The sequence below is a fragment of the Artemia franciscana genome, unplaced genomic scaffold (assembly GCF_032884065.1).
Source record: "Artemia franciscana unplaced genomic scaffold, ASM3288406v1 PGA_scaffold_365, whole genome shotgun sequence".
NCBI lineage: Eukaryota > Metazoa > Arthropoda > Branchiopoda > Anostraca > Artemiidae > Artemia > Artemia franciscana.
In genome coordinates this window covers 24,496-37,447 of record NW_027062674.1, presented here as the reverse complement: position 1 = coordinate 37,447, position 12,952 = coordinate 24,496, and the positions used below count along the sequence as shown (strand labels likewise).

General features: G+C 34.7%; 1 long non-coding RNA gene across 1 annotated transcript in view; it reads right to left on the bottom strand.

The window, feature by feature from the left end:
* Positions 1 to 918: 918 nt before the first annotated feature.
* The window catches only part of LOC136041758 (uncharacterized), a 30,384-nt gene continuing 18,350 nt past the window's right edge, over positions 919 to 12,952 (bottom strand). The window contains exon 3 of the long non-coding RNA XR_010621100.1: positions 919 to 928. This is a non-coding gene — a long non-coding RNA (uncharacterized LOC136041758). The remainder of the gene's footprint in view (positions 929 to 12,952) is intronic.

Here is a 12,952-nt window from a genome sequence, read left to right as displayed (position 1 = left end):
AAGTATGTCCTAGGAAGGTATTTGAAGTACCTACCTCTACTCCCTCTCACTCTAGAGGGCCCTGACCTTTGATGACCTACAAAAACATGTGTGTTATAAAAGTGAAATCTTACAAAATAGATCTTCTGCTTGAATGAAGTACAACAAAATTGTTTTCAGCTTCACAACTTTGCTCAATCCTAATTTATAAGGTTTTACAAATATGCAAATACATTTCCTAAATTTGGAAAAAAAAACATTGATATGGCTCAGAATTCTACTCAAATAACAGGAATTGCATTTTCAGAACTAAAGGCAGAGAAAAAGCAACTGGTAACTGGAAATTAAGGGAAAATGTTGTATTGTCAAAATTTCAACAGGTATAGACCTGTCATGGAGGCAAATTTCAGGTTCTCTAGAGGGAGAAGGAGTGGAGGTGGGTACTTTAAAACACCTTCCCGGGATATAATTTAGCCTGTAGACCTAACCCTGAAAGTTTCGTTTTTCTAACCTAACCCCTTTCTGAGATAGCAAGAAGTCACTCAACTAGAATTTTACCAAAATTACTAAGTGCAGTAAAAAATACCAGGTTATGGGATCCTAGATCAGCCTGTTCAGCCTCTTCATGTAGGCTGGGTAAAGTTTACCAAGTCATTGTGTTGGAATTTCAAATGGCCTGCATAATTTCAAGGTTCCAAACTGCCATCTAATTTATGACGACTGATAATCATTAAAAATTACATATGATTGGACTACGACTGTAATTACTAGCCGCCTGAAGTCAACACAGCTACGAACGCTGATGATGATGATGATTGATTAACCGTCCTCTCTTGTCTGATGACCTTAGGACTTCTTTCTTTGGGTTGATTTACTTATACTGCTGTTGCTCTTCCGGTCTTCTTCAAAAATTTTGTCATGAGCTTGACTGCCTTGACTGCCAGCTTATCTTCTATGTCGCCTAGTAACACAGTTGCACTGAGTGGTTTTTTTATATTGTTTAAAAATTCTATTATTTCTTTTCTTTCTGTTCTGTAACTTTGGCATTCAATTAATATGTGATGGATAGTTTCAATCTTGCCACACTTAACACAGTTTTCACTTTCACCCAAGAACTTGGCTTTATATGCTTGGGTCCCAGCATGGGTGGATCTTAGCCGAAACATGATACTGCTTTCTTCTCTGTTAAGCTTTTCATATAGACCTCTTTCAAACTGAATATTTGTTTTGTTGTTTGCCCACCATGTTCCATTTTTGTCTCTCCATTCACTTAGCCTTTCTATTTTAATTTTTTTGATCATATTTTCGATTGTACCAATTATTTTTGGTGTTGTTCCATTTATTGGTAACCCTGCCACTATCGCTTTTTTAGCAGCGATATCAGCTTCTTCATTCCCTCTTATGTTTTTGTGTCCAGGTACCCATATAATGGTTACTGATGTGTTTGTGGATGTTGCCAGTTCATCCATTACTAACTGAGTAGTTGTTATCTCTCTTGAGGTTTGTTTTGGTGATTGTAATGCTTCTATTACACTTTTTGAGTCAGGACAAATTAGTATCTTGTTTTTTTCTGAAGAAATTGACATTAAGTAACTGCCTGCTTTCATAATAGCGACAAGTTCAGCCTCAAATATGGACTGTGATGGATTCAGCTTGAATAGCTCTGTCTTATTCAATATTGGTATGACAAAAGCAGTTCCTACACCCTCATTATTTTTTTATCCGTCTGTGTATACTTTTAAGTGTTCTTTATACTCTGTAACCATTAAATGGTTGAATTTGATGTAGTTAAGTGGATCTCTTTTTCAAATTCGTTTGTTAGATATTTGATGCTTCTACTTGTCCATGGGGGTATTAGTGGTAGGTCTTGCAGGTGTAACATCTCACTAAAATTGAAGATTATATCCTGTGTTTTCAATAAACTCTCTGCTTTTTCTATCATCCATTCTTTATTCCGCTTTCGTTTTTTGTTAAATGTATGGGTAAGTCCTCTTTTAATAATTAGAGCTTTGCATGGGTGGGATGATGGGGCTAGCCATATCTTTTCCAGGTACTTCAGCATCTGTTGTTCTCTTCTGGTTTGCAGGTCAACTATTCCACTTTCAATTAATAAGAAGGAGATGGGCGTTGTACTTCTTGCCCCAAAGGCTATTCTTAATGCGCTATTTTGGACAACTTCCAGTTTGTTATATTAGTTATATGTCTATTTGTGAAGACCATCATTTTTGTCTTTGTGATTGAAAATTCTAAGTCTAGATCCTAAGCCCAAAATGTCAGCTGATTGATCATTTGTTGTAGTTTGGTCATTATTTCTGTTCCTTTGTGCCCTGTTAGCCAGCAGCAAATACTGAGGCCTTTATTTCATCATCATTCAGTGGGCTATTATATTGACTTATATTATAGAAATCTGGACCCAGTGCTGAGCCCTTTGGGACTCCTCTTTGTGATTTTACATGAATATGGGAAAGGCAATTTCCTGATTTAACTTGAACAGTTCTTTCTCTTAGATATTCATGACAGACTGATATTAGAGGACCCTTTATTCCCAAGCTAATCAGTCCATCCAAAATCTGTCTGTGGGATATAACGTCAAATGCTGACTTAATGTCCATGAAGACGGTTATCATGATCTTGTGGTTCTGATGGGAATATAGGGCATCTCGTTGGAGCAATGCAAGATTGTCAGTGGTACTTAAACCTTTGCGAAAACCACATTGGAATGGAGGTAGAAATTGGTTGGTTTCCACAATCCAGTTTATTCTATTCTTTATTAATCGTTCATAAAGCTTCCCCATTACAGGTAATAAGGTTATATACTTCTGATTTTCTAATTTTGTTGGATCTTTATGGAGCTTGGGTAACATGATTGCTACTCCCTTTTTCCATATTTTTGGGAATTCCCCTGATTCCCAGCAATTGTTAATTATTTGAAGAAGCATTTTTATCCATTTTGAAGGAAGTTTTTTAAAATAATGAGGATATATTTGGTCATTGCCTGGTGCTGTTAGTGGTAGGTTTTTAATTGTAGTTTCTAACTCATTTATAGTAAAAGGTTGATTGTAGGGTGCGTCAGTAGATGTGTCTCTAGCTCTTTTTATTTTCCAGAGGGTTTTTCTTACAGCTGACTGGTTTATTTCTTCTTTGTCTATAACTGATTTGAGATATCTTGCCCCTTCATTGGCTGTTTCCTGATTATCTATAATTTCTTTTCCATCTGATTGAATTGGCATGTTTACTTGGGGTTGTTCATTATAAAAGCCATTCATTTTCTTAATAAACTTAAAGATCTTTGTTGAGGGTTGTCTAAAATCAAGTTTTTCCAGGTATTGCTTCCAGCTTTTATATTTTTCTTCCTTTACTGTTTTTTTGAATATGGCCGTGGTTTTCTGTAAGTGTAGATAATTCTCAAACGTGAACATTGCTTCATAGTGTCTTTTTGCTTTTGTCATTTGCTTCTTTGCCTCTTTGCAAATATTGTTCCACCAGGGGGTGTGTTTGTGTTTCGTGTGCGTTTCTGTTTTATTTGTTATAGTCGACTCTGCTGCTTGTATCAAACTGTTTTGAAATGTTTCAATTGTTTCTTCAATATTGTTTGAGCTTACAAAGGTATTTTCAAGATTTTGCAATTCTAAGATTTCTTGGTATTTGTCCCAATTCACTTGTTTGATGTTTGTTTGTTTTCTGCAGCTATCATTTTCACACTTCGTGGGTTGATCTCTTATTTCATGCATTACTGGTAGGTGGTCACTCAACAAAGTGATTTCACTTGCTGACCAAATTGTCCATTTAGAAGCTATATTAGCTGGTGTAATTGATAGATCTATTGTAGTGTATGTGTTTGTTCTTTTGCAGTGACGTGTTTTCAGATTTTTAGGTGTGATTAGACATGCATCTAAGTTGTCTTGTAGAAAAACTTCCACTGAATTTCCAGCACTATTTGAGATACCACAATCACACCAAATATTATTGTGTGCATTTAGGTCTCCAAGGATTATATTCTTTCACAGGACGGAATTGTTTTCACTATTTCCTCAATAAACTTGCCAATTTTCTTATTTTCCCCTTTTGGGTTGTAAATATTTATGATGTTGAGTTTTTGACGATTTTTCAGATATACTGTGCATCCTACTGCTTCTATCATTTGGTAATTTTTATCTTGAGAGATTTCTATATTTAAAGGCTTGAAATGGTACTTTTTACTTATGGCTATTAGAGTGCCTCCTCCACTGCCTTGTATTCTATCCTGTATTGTGACATTAAATCCTGTGAGTTTAAATTTTTTATATGGGACTAGCCATGTTTCTTGTAGGCATATTATATCTACTTTATAATCGACTGCAAATTTTTTTAACATATCTGTTTTCGTGCCTGTCAGTGATTGAGAGTTCCATGAGACAACTAACATATCAGTTGGTTGAGTGTGCTTTCGTTTCTAACTTTGAATGCTCTGTCTAATTCTGGTTCATTGATTTCTCTTGGGCTTATTTTAATATTTGTGATTTGTTCAATAACTTTGCATAAGCTATTGATTTTTTCTTCAACTGGAATTGAGGTTGTGTCAAATATTCTTGGATTTCTTGCAATTTCTATTATTATCTTTTTCACCACTTTTTGTACATCACTTTGAATTTCTAATTCTTGGTCTCTTGATATTGGAGGAAATTCTTCTTTGTTTAGATAAAATTGACTAGTTTTTGAAAGTTGTTTGTTTGCAACTTGCGCATAAGATTTGTATGCTGATTCAGCTCTTTTTATGCCTATATTTTGGGTTTCTGCGATTTTTGTAATAATCTTGTTTTGTCTTCTTTGTGGGCAAGTAGCGGATGTAGTTGTATGGTTACCATTGCAGTTTACACAGTGATATTTTGTATTCCTTGTTTCTACTGGCTCAGTTTTTAATGGACAGTCTTTAGATTGGTGAGATTTTCCACATCTAAGGCAAGATGGTTTTGGTGATCTGCACACTGTTTTGATATGGCCAAATTATTGGCAATTGTGGCACTGAATGATTGGCCTGTTATATTGAGCAACTTCTTTAGGTGTTCCTGCAAACCAAATATGGGAAGGCAAGGTGTCACTTACAAAAGTGATTAACACGGCTTTGCTGTCTTCTGTTTTTCTTGTTTCTTTGTTAAAAAGTTTTAGTCTTTTTATTTGGTGAATTTTTAATTCTGTGTCCAAACATTCCTTTATATCAGCTTCTTTCATTTCTAAATTCACACCTTTAATGACACCACGGACTAACTTTTTTCTTAGTTCAACCATTACACTTAAGCTACCTAGTTTTGTAGTCTTCAACAATAATTCTTTGGAATCTTCATTTTGAGAATGTACTATTAATAGTTCATTGTTCTTTACCAAGTCATATTCAAACTTGTTTTCCTTTGATGTATTCTTCAAGTTTTTGATAATTGTGCTGTGGTCAGGGAACTGCTTGTTGTGTTCTGTGAGGATTATATTTACACTGCAGTTATATTCTATGCTTGCATTGGTAATTACAGTCATTGGGAAAGGTTTTCTGTTTTTTGCTTTGTTTTCCAGGTTAACTTTTTCATGTCCCTTAGGGATTGCAAGGGTGTTTGTCACTGTTGGGGTCAAAATTCTAGGATTTTCTTCTCTTCTTCTTTCATTGTTAATATCATTACTGATGCTCGGCATACCTTCTGCCTCCCTGCAGGAAACTGCTTCGACCATATAGCTTTAATTGTCACTCTCATTTGCTACTTCATCACTTAAAGCTTCAAATCTATTCTGTACTGACAGCTGGATATGTTCCTTGATTGTTTCTCTTTTATTTTTCACTTTTACTGTCTTATTCTCTTTGTTTGTGTTTATCCATTGATTTGTATCTGTTTGATTATAGTATCTTATGGCTTGACTCTGACCTGGGCTTGTGATTGTTTGGTATGTCACTGATTGAGGGGAGCCAGCAAATGGAAACTGATTGGATCCATTTGTGGGATCATGCCATATTTGCATTGGCTGGGTTTGGTAATGTTCTGGGCTACAAAAAGTCCATTCACCAGTAGGCAATTGCTGAACCCAAAATAAGGGTTGGTGTTGAGGGGTTGGCCTTGATGGCCCCCCTATATTGTCCATTTTGCCCAGTTCTCAAAACTTACTGTTTTTCGCCTTAAAATTTTTTTTCCAAGATTGAGTAAAACTAGAAAAAATATAAACTTAAAAGAAAGATTTATCATCCTACCGTTTCAATCCAACCTTTATTCCTCACCTGGAACACAAATTAAATCCTTCTCCATTTTCAGCTACGAACGCTCGTCCTCCATTCCAAGCGATTCAAAGCCTATGCTTTTAGACCTTCCCAAGTTCAAGGTTTCGAACTGTCATCTAATCTATGATGATTGAAAATCTTTAAAAATTGCACAGTAAGAGTACGATTGGACTACTACTAGCCGCCTGAGGCCAATACAGCTACGAACACTCGTCCTCCATTCCAAGCTATCCAAAGCCTATCATTTTAGACTCTCTCAAGTAGTTTTCATTTCCCTTGTATCTTTCCTTACAACATCCTTCAACCCCATTCGAGGGACAGCCTGCTTTTAGTTTCATTCTAGATGGTTGGCCCACAAGGACGGTCTTTGGCAATCTAGGAATAGATTGCCGAAGCACCAGTAATATTTCAATCAAGTTCAATGTTAAACTTGACTACAGTCAATCACTAGCGTTATACCCTCCGTAGTCACATTTATTCTGTTCCAAAGAGCACGGGTAATTTATAGGAATGAAAACTAGCACTAGCGTCTACAAAACTATCAACACCATCTAGCTTTTGGCAAGACGTGGCATTTCTTCATGTTTTTTTACTGTTTTTCTGTCAGGTAGTGAGATCAGACACTTATTACTACCTTAATTTTACCAATTATACTAATTGGATTCACTATTCTCACTATCACACTGAACAAAATGCCAAGTACTGCCAAATGCTAGATGACGCTGGTAATTTGTTTTGTTAACACCATTGCCACTTTCCACTCTTATAAGCTACCCGTAATCTTTGTTTTGGTCATTTATCCTCTAATTTTTGTTGCGTTTCGTAGCTCCAGTCAATTGGTGGAGTCAGGGCATAGTCTCTTAAGGGTGTTGAGAATTTCACTTATGGAGTTTTGAATTTTAAAGAAAGATGGTCATGGGCATTTAACACTGAATCTGTTTAAGTACCTCAAAGTTTTGGCTGACAAATTAACACACATCTTATTGTCAAAGAAGTAAACTTTTGACGTTTGGGCTTTATCAGAAATATGGTTCACATGACTATAATGAATGAATTTATTGAATGAATGAGTATTTAACCATAAAAATCAACTTTAGCCTACCGAGACAAACAAAATAAATTAGAAAAAGAAACAGAAAATAGAGAAAAACAAGTAGACGATTAAATATACCATCTATAAGCTAAATTGATGTATCAAACCAAACATTGACACGGTTAATTCGCAAAATAAAATTCATAAACATGTTGCTTAAATAAAAAGCGAAATCATAACAGTGGTAACCCAAAAATAAACTTAGATAGAACCTAGGATATGCGTAGATTAAAGATAAAATGAATGACAATTGAGTCAAAAAGTATGTGTGATTTATAAGAGTGTCAACTGGCGGTAGCATCGGAAAAAACTATTGACCCCATCTAGCGTCTAGTGATGCTTGGTATTTTTCAGTGTAGTAATAATAATAATTAATTTGATTAGTGTTAATTTTGGTAGTAATAGATATCTGATCTTAGCTCCTGACAGAATAATGATTGCAGAGCTTGAAAAAATTCGAAGTGTTACCATATGCTAGATGACATTGAAAGTTTTTCCTCGACACGAGCACCAGTTTTCCTACTTATAAGTTATCCATGCTAGTGGAAATTCAAAAATAAAGGTCAGCTCCCACAGGACAAAAAAATAGAGAAAAAACTAAAGAAAATTCAACAGTTGGAGGAAAATAACACTTTTTGTAAAAGAGCTTTTTCTTCAAACTTTTAAATTACATTTCCCTGGAATAGTTTTCGAGTAATGGTACTGTAGTGGTGCGGTTGGTTTTACCTTAGCTTGGTGATACGAGACACAGAGATCGAGCATTGCTGTAGCAACACACTGCTGTAGCAACACAAACTTAGTAGTTAAGAAGCGTCGTAAATCCGATTACTTTACTTACATTTGAAATAATGATCGTTTTGTAAACGTAATGAGACATTTACCGTAAAAAATTTCAAGGACTACACTGCCTTTCTATCACATTTAAAACGATATAAAAATTAAAAGCAGGGAAAATATTTCTGTACAACAGTGAAAAAAAAACTTTTTCACCAATGCTAGCATTGGCGAGTATTTTAAGAAAAGTGCTAGTTTTTCGCATTCCGCCTATATAGGAAATATTAGACAGTTTATATGACCTACTTTTATAGATATTGGAAAAAAATAACATGCTAAGCTATGAAAAAAGAAGAATAAGAAAGAAAACAACAACTCATACCAGTTCTCACCCCAGACACGTGTTTATCACATGACTGATGTTTATCATCTTCTTCTCAGCGGCCCTGTTTACTCATTCCATTCATTCAATCCTCAAGCCCGAATAATCACATCCAAGACAAATAATTATATGCATGGCAACTTTTTCTTTTTTTTTGAAACCACTGTCAAAGTTATATGGTAAAGCAAACAAACTTATCTTAGAAATTCAATTAATGTGGAAATACAAAATACAATTAATTGCTCTACAATTAATCCAACTAACCCATTACTTGTTTTACAGTCACTCTACATTCTTTCGCGTACGTCTTTCACTTTTCTTCGATTCCATGGGGATGTTCCCACAGCCCTACGAACTACGCCCTCTTTCGTCACTGGTTGGTCTATGCATCATCTTCAAGAAATATCAATATCCTATTTAATCCATGGGTGAGGTCTGATTTCAAACTTGGAATATCCTACCTGAGTCAGCTCAGTTTGAGTCAGTCTACCTGAGTCAGAATTTCAATTGTTTGGCAGCTTCAAAAGAATCTTAAGAACTTTTTTTAATGTCTGGATGACTTTCGTTTATTAATTTTTTTTTTATTCATTTACCTTTTTCCTTTTTTTTTTATTAATGGGATGGACGACTCTGGGCCAGGTTACAAATTTTTGTTATGAGGGCTGTTTAACTTGAGTGCAGTATCTCTCGTGGCTTGGTTTCAAATATGAAATAACTTTAATTTATCTGGTTGTCTCCTGCCTAGTTTGTGATTTTTTGGGTTTTTGAGGTGGATGATTGTTTTTTTTTTTTTTTTTAACTTTTTCTCTTGTTTCGAGTTTCTTAAAGATGTGAATCTGTTATGTTCAAAATGCCTTTTATGTATTTGTTTCATTTTTGTTTCTCCCCTGTTTTTTTTCTGGCCATTGCAGGGGAGACTATGTTTAAGTGTTTTTTGTTGTGAATTTATTGACTGAATAAATTGATTGATTGATTGAATTCGGCTTCACATCTGGAAGTCTTTATAAATATGAAAAAAAGCAAGAAAAAACTAGAAAAAAATGAAAAAAGCTGAGAAAATAATGGACAAAACAAAGACAGAGGCTACACGAAAACGTAATGCAAAAAGAAAGAAAACACATCTAAATAAAATCCAATACAGTACTTTAATTAAAAATTCACAACGCACAGCCAGGTAGAATGTTTTTGACCATACATTATACTATATTGGCCTTTATATGAGCTTCCTATCGGCTTTTATTTTGTTTTATTGTGGCTTTTGTGGGTTTTTTTTGTTCAGTTTCTTTTCACCTTTATATGTTAGTTTAAGCTAAGTTTTTAATTGTTTCTTTTTTCCGTTAATGGAGAGTTCCGAATATGAAGCTAAAATATTCGGACTTTCATTATACTGATATAAAAATATTTTGTTTTTGTTTTTCACTGTCTCAATAAAACATTTTGTCTGTCTTTTTTTTTGTTAACAGAAACAAAACACTAAGAGTAAAACATAAATTCAATGGTTGTAACTAGCAAAAATAGTTTCACTTGAAAGAAAGTCACCAGCCCCTTTTTCGCACCACCTCCTATAATACACAATTTAAAAAAAAAAAAAATCATTATAACCACCCTTCTCGTTAAACATACAGTATCTTTAATTGTGTTGAGAAGCATCCTTGTGATTTTGTCCTCTCCTCTCCTGTCCTTCTTTTTTTTTGCTTCTAATACTAGTTTATTGCAGGATTAAATAAAAAAAACAAACAACTTACTTTTTAACTGAATGTAAGGAGTGACACTAAAACTTAAAGCAAACGGTTATTATTTCATATATGAAAGGGGCTGTCCCCTCCTTAAACTCAGGCTCGTCAAGCTAATTTTTTTATGGTTAAAAAAGACTTCTTATTCCAATTCAATGGCTCTTGTGCTTCAGCACTCGTCCTTAAAGAACTGAGACAATACGTCAAACTTGAGCGTAAAGAGCGAGGAGTCGAGAAGAGGACAGCCCTCCCACATATGAAATAATTTCTGTTTGTTTTAAATTTTAATGTTGCCCCTTAATTTTAGTTAAAAAGAACTAGTTTTTTAATCTTTTCAGAAACAGGGATAATTTATTCAAGGTCATTCTACTTAAACAATACTGACAGTGGATTTTTAATTTCCCCGAAATACTCACCTAAATAAAAAAAAAAAAAAAACGATGATTACTGACAATTATCTACCAATAACCGATGATTAAAAGGCTAAATAATATAGTACCAGAAATGGTCGTCTTACATTAAACTTAACTTAAGTATAAGGATCCTCCAGAGCAGTTGGATACATAGGGTATCAGGGTTTGTTGACGTTTCTTTTACCGGATATATTTTTTTTTACAAGGATATACAAAGAGCCTGTCGCCCATCCTTGCAGCAGCTGAAATCAGACCCCTGGCCCCAGAGCCATAAAAGAGGTAGGGGAGCACCGAGGCAGGGGTTCCCCACTTTGATCAAACACTATACTTTAATTCGTTTTCTTTGCTAATATTTGAGTCGGTAGTGGGACGCTGTAATTTTTTTCTCCGGGCGCCACCAACCCTAGGAGCGGCTCTGCCTGCCCCTTATTTTTAAGTAGAGATAAATCTGCTGTGCTACCACAGGATGAACTTAAATTAAAATAGATATATGTTGCCTACATTAGAGGGGAACTGCCCACACTTTCATATGGTACAAAAACACTAATTAGAAAAATTATGATGATTTTCAAAATGTATCTTATTTTGTTTGTTGGTAATAAGTTTATTACTGATCAAGCATAATAACATCGATACAGCACTAGGGATTTCTTTGCTAATTTCTTCTCTTACAAGGTAATAATATCTTTGGGAAATATGACATTCTGGGAGATTTTAAGCATTAAAATATTCAGAGTAATATCAAAGAGTATGAGTAGCTTATGAGTGGGAAGTAATGCTTTGTCAGAAAAAAAAACTATCAACACGATCTAGCGTCTGGTGGCATTTGGCATTTTTTCCAGAGTTATAATAAGAATAATTAATGTAATTGGCAAAAATAACGTAGCAATAAGTGTCTGATCTCAGGCCCTAAAAAAAAGACCGATTGGGAAGCTTGAAAAATGTCAAGTGTCGCCAAACGCCAGATGGCGTTTATTTTTTCTCTGACATTAGTGCCAGTTTCCACTTTTATAAGTTGCCCATACTCTTTGGATAGTATAAAAAAAAAATTAGTAATTAAAAGGTAATTTTCCTAATGATAGGCATATTCTGGATATTTTCATGGACTAGCTTTAGCAAAAAATCAAAGGTGTTCATACCCACCCTAACGTCAAGGCAAAATGAATAAAGAATAGTATTTTTTTCTACAAGTTATATTGCTTTGTTGCATGTATTTTAAACAGTGGCGTAATTTCATCAAAATCCTAGGGGGGGGGGGGGGGGGGGGAGGGCAAAGTCGGAGGCAATTTTTTCAAATCAAGTGAAAATGACAGCAAAAATTTAAAAATGAGCCATATAGTAAAACTAAAGAAAACAGACCCGTTTCTGTGGATGCTTCAATTATGCAGGCTTATCTTAGTTTTGACAAGATTTTTGGAGAAACTAAATTTTAGCCGGGATGGGGGCAAACTGGGGTCGGGAGGGGGGAGGCGAACTGAGGTCTGGGAGGGGAAGTTGCCCCCTGTCCCCTAGCAATATTAGATCCCTGATTTTAAAATGTTTCATATGCAATCAAAAAAGTGGTTTTGCAAACACTTGCTTCGGTTTTATTATAAGTGAAATAAGTAATTTTGTATATAAAAAGTTAATGTCGTCTTGTATATTTTTCACAATATTACTCGATTAAAATACAAAAAGGGCTCCAAATCAAAAATCTCAGAACTCAACCCAAAGAAATCGGACTTCGTAATTCGTGATTGACTTTTCCAGAATTATTTTCAAGAAATTCAGAAGAGAAAGGAATTTTGTTCTCAGAGAGATAAATTGAATGTTCTGCTAGAGTACAACATATAATTGTTCGGAAAAATTTTGCTTTTATAGCTAGGATTGACTTGTTTTGGCATCATAAACACCATGAGGAAAAAAATGTTTTTTCCTTTAAAAACTACAAGAAATAATAGAATCTCTCACTAGAATCTGCCCCGTTTCATGGTTCCCTTGTGCAGAAAAATTTTGAGTTTGCATCCCTTACCACTTTGAGCTACCAATACCTGATAACAAGAAAGAAAAAATGAAAACAACTGGAAAAGAGTAGTGTCGTTCTGCAACATTATTATCCATTCTAATAAAAATTACGGATATAATTAAAAAAACTAGCCTGAATATTCTAGGGAATTATGTTTCACTTTAATAGCTAAGCCTTTCTGGAAACACAGAATCACCTATACCTCCCTTCACCAATAATATAACAGCCATCCTTAACCAATCTAAATCACCTTCTTTCGGGATTCACCGATGGACAATAAGATAGACACAGAAGACAAGATATCCTCTATTTAAAATATTCTAGTAGTACAGCCTACTATT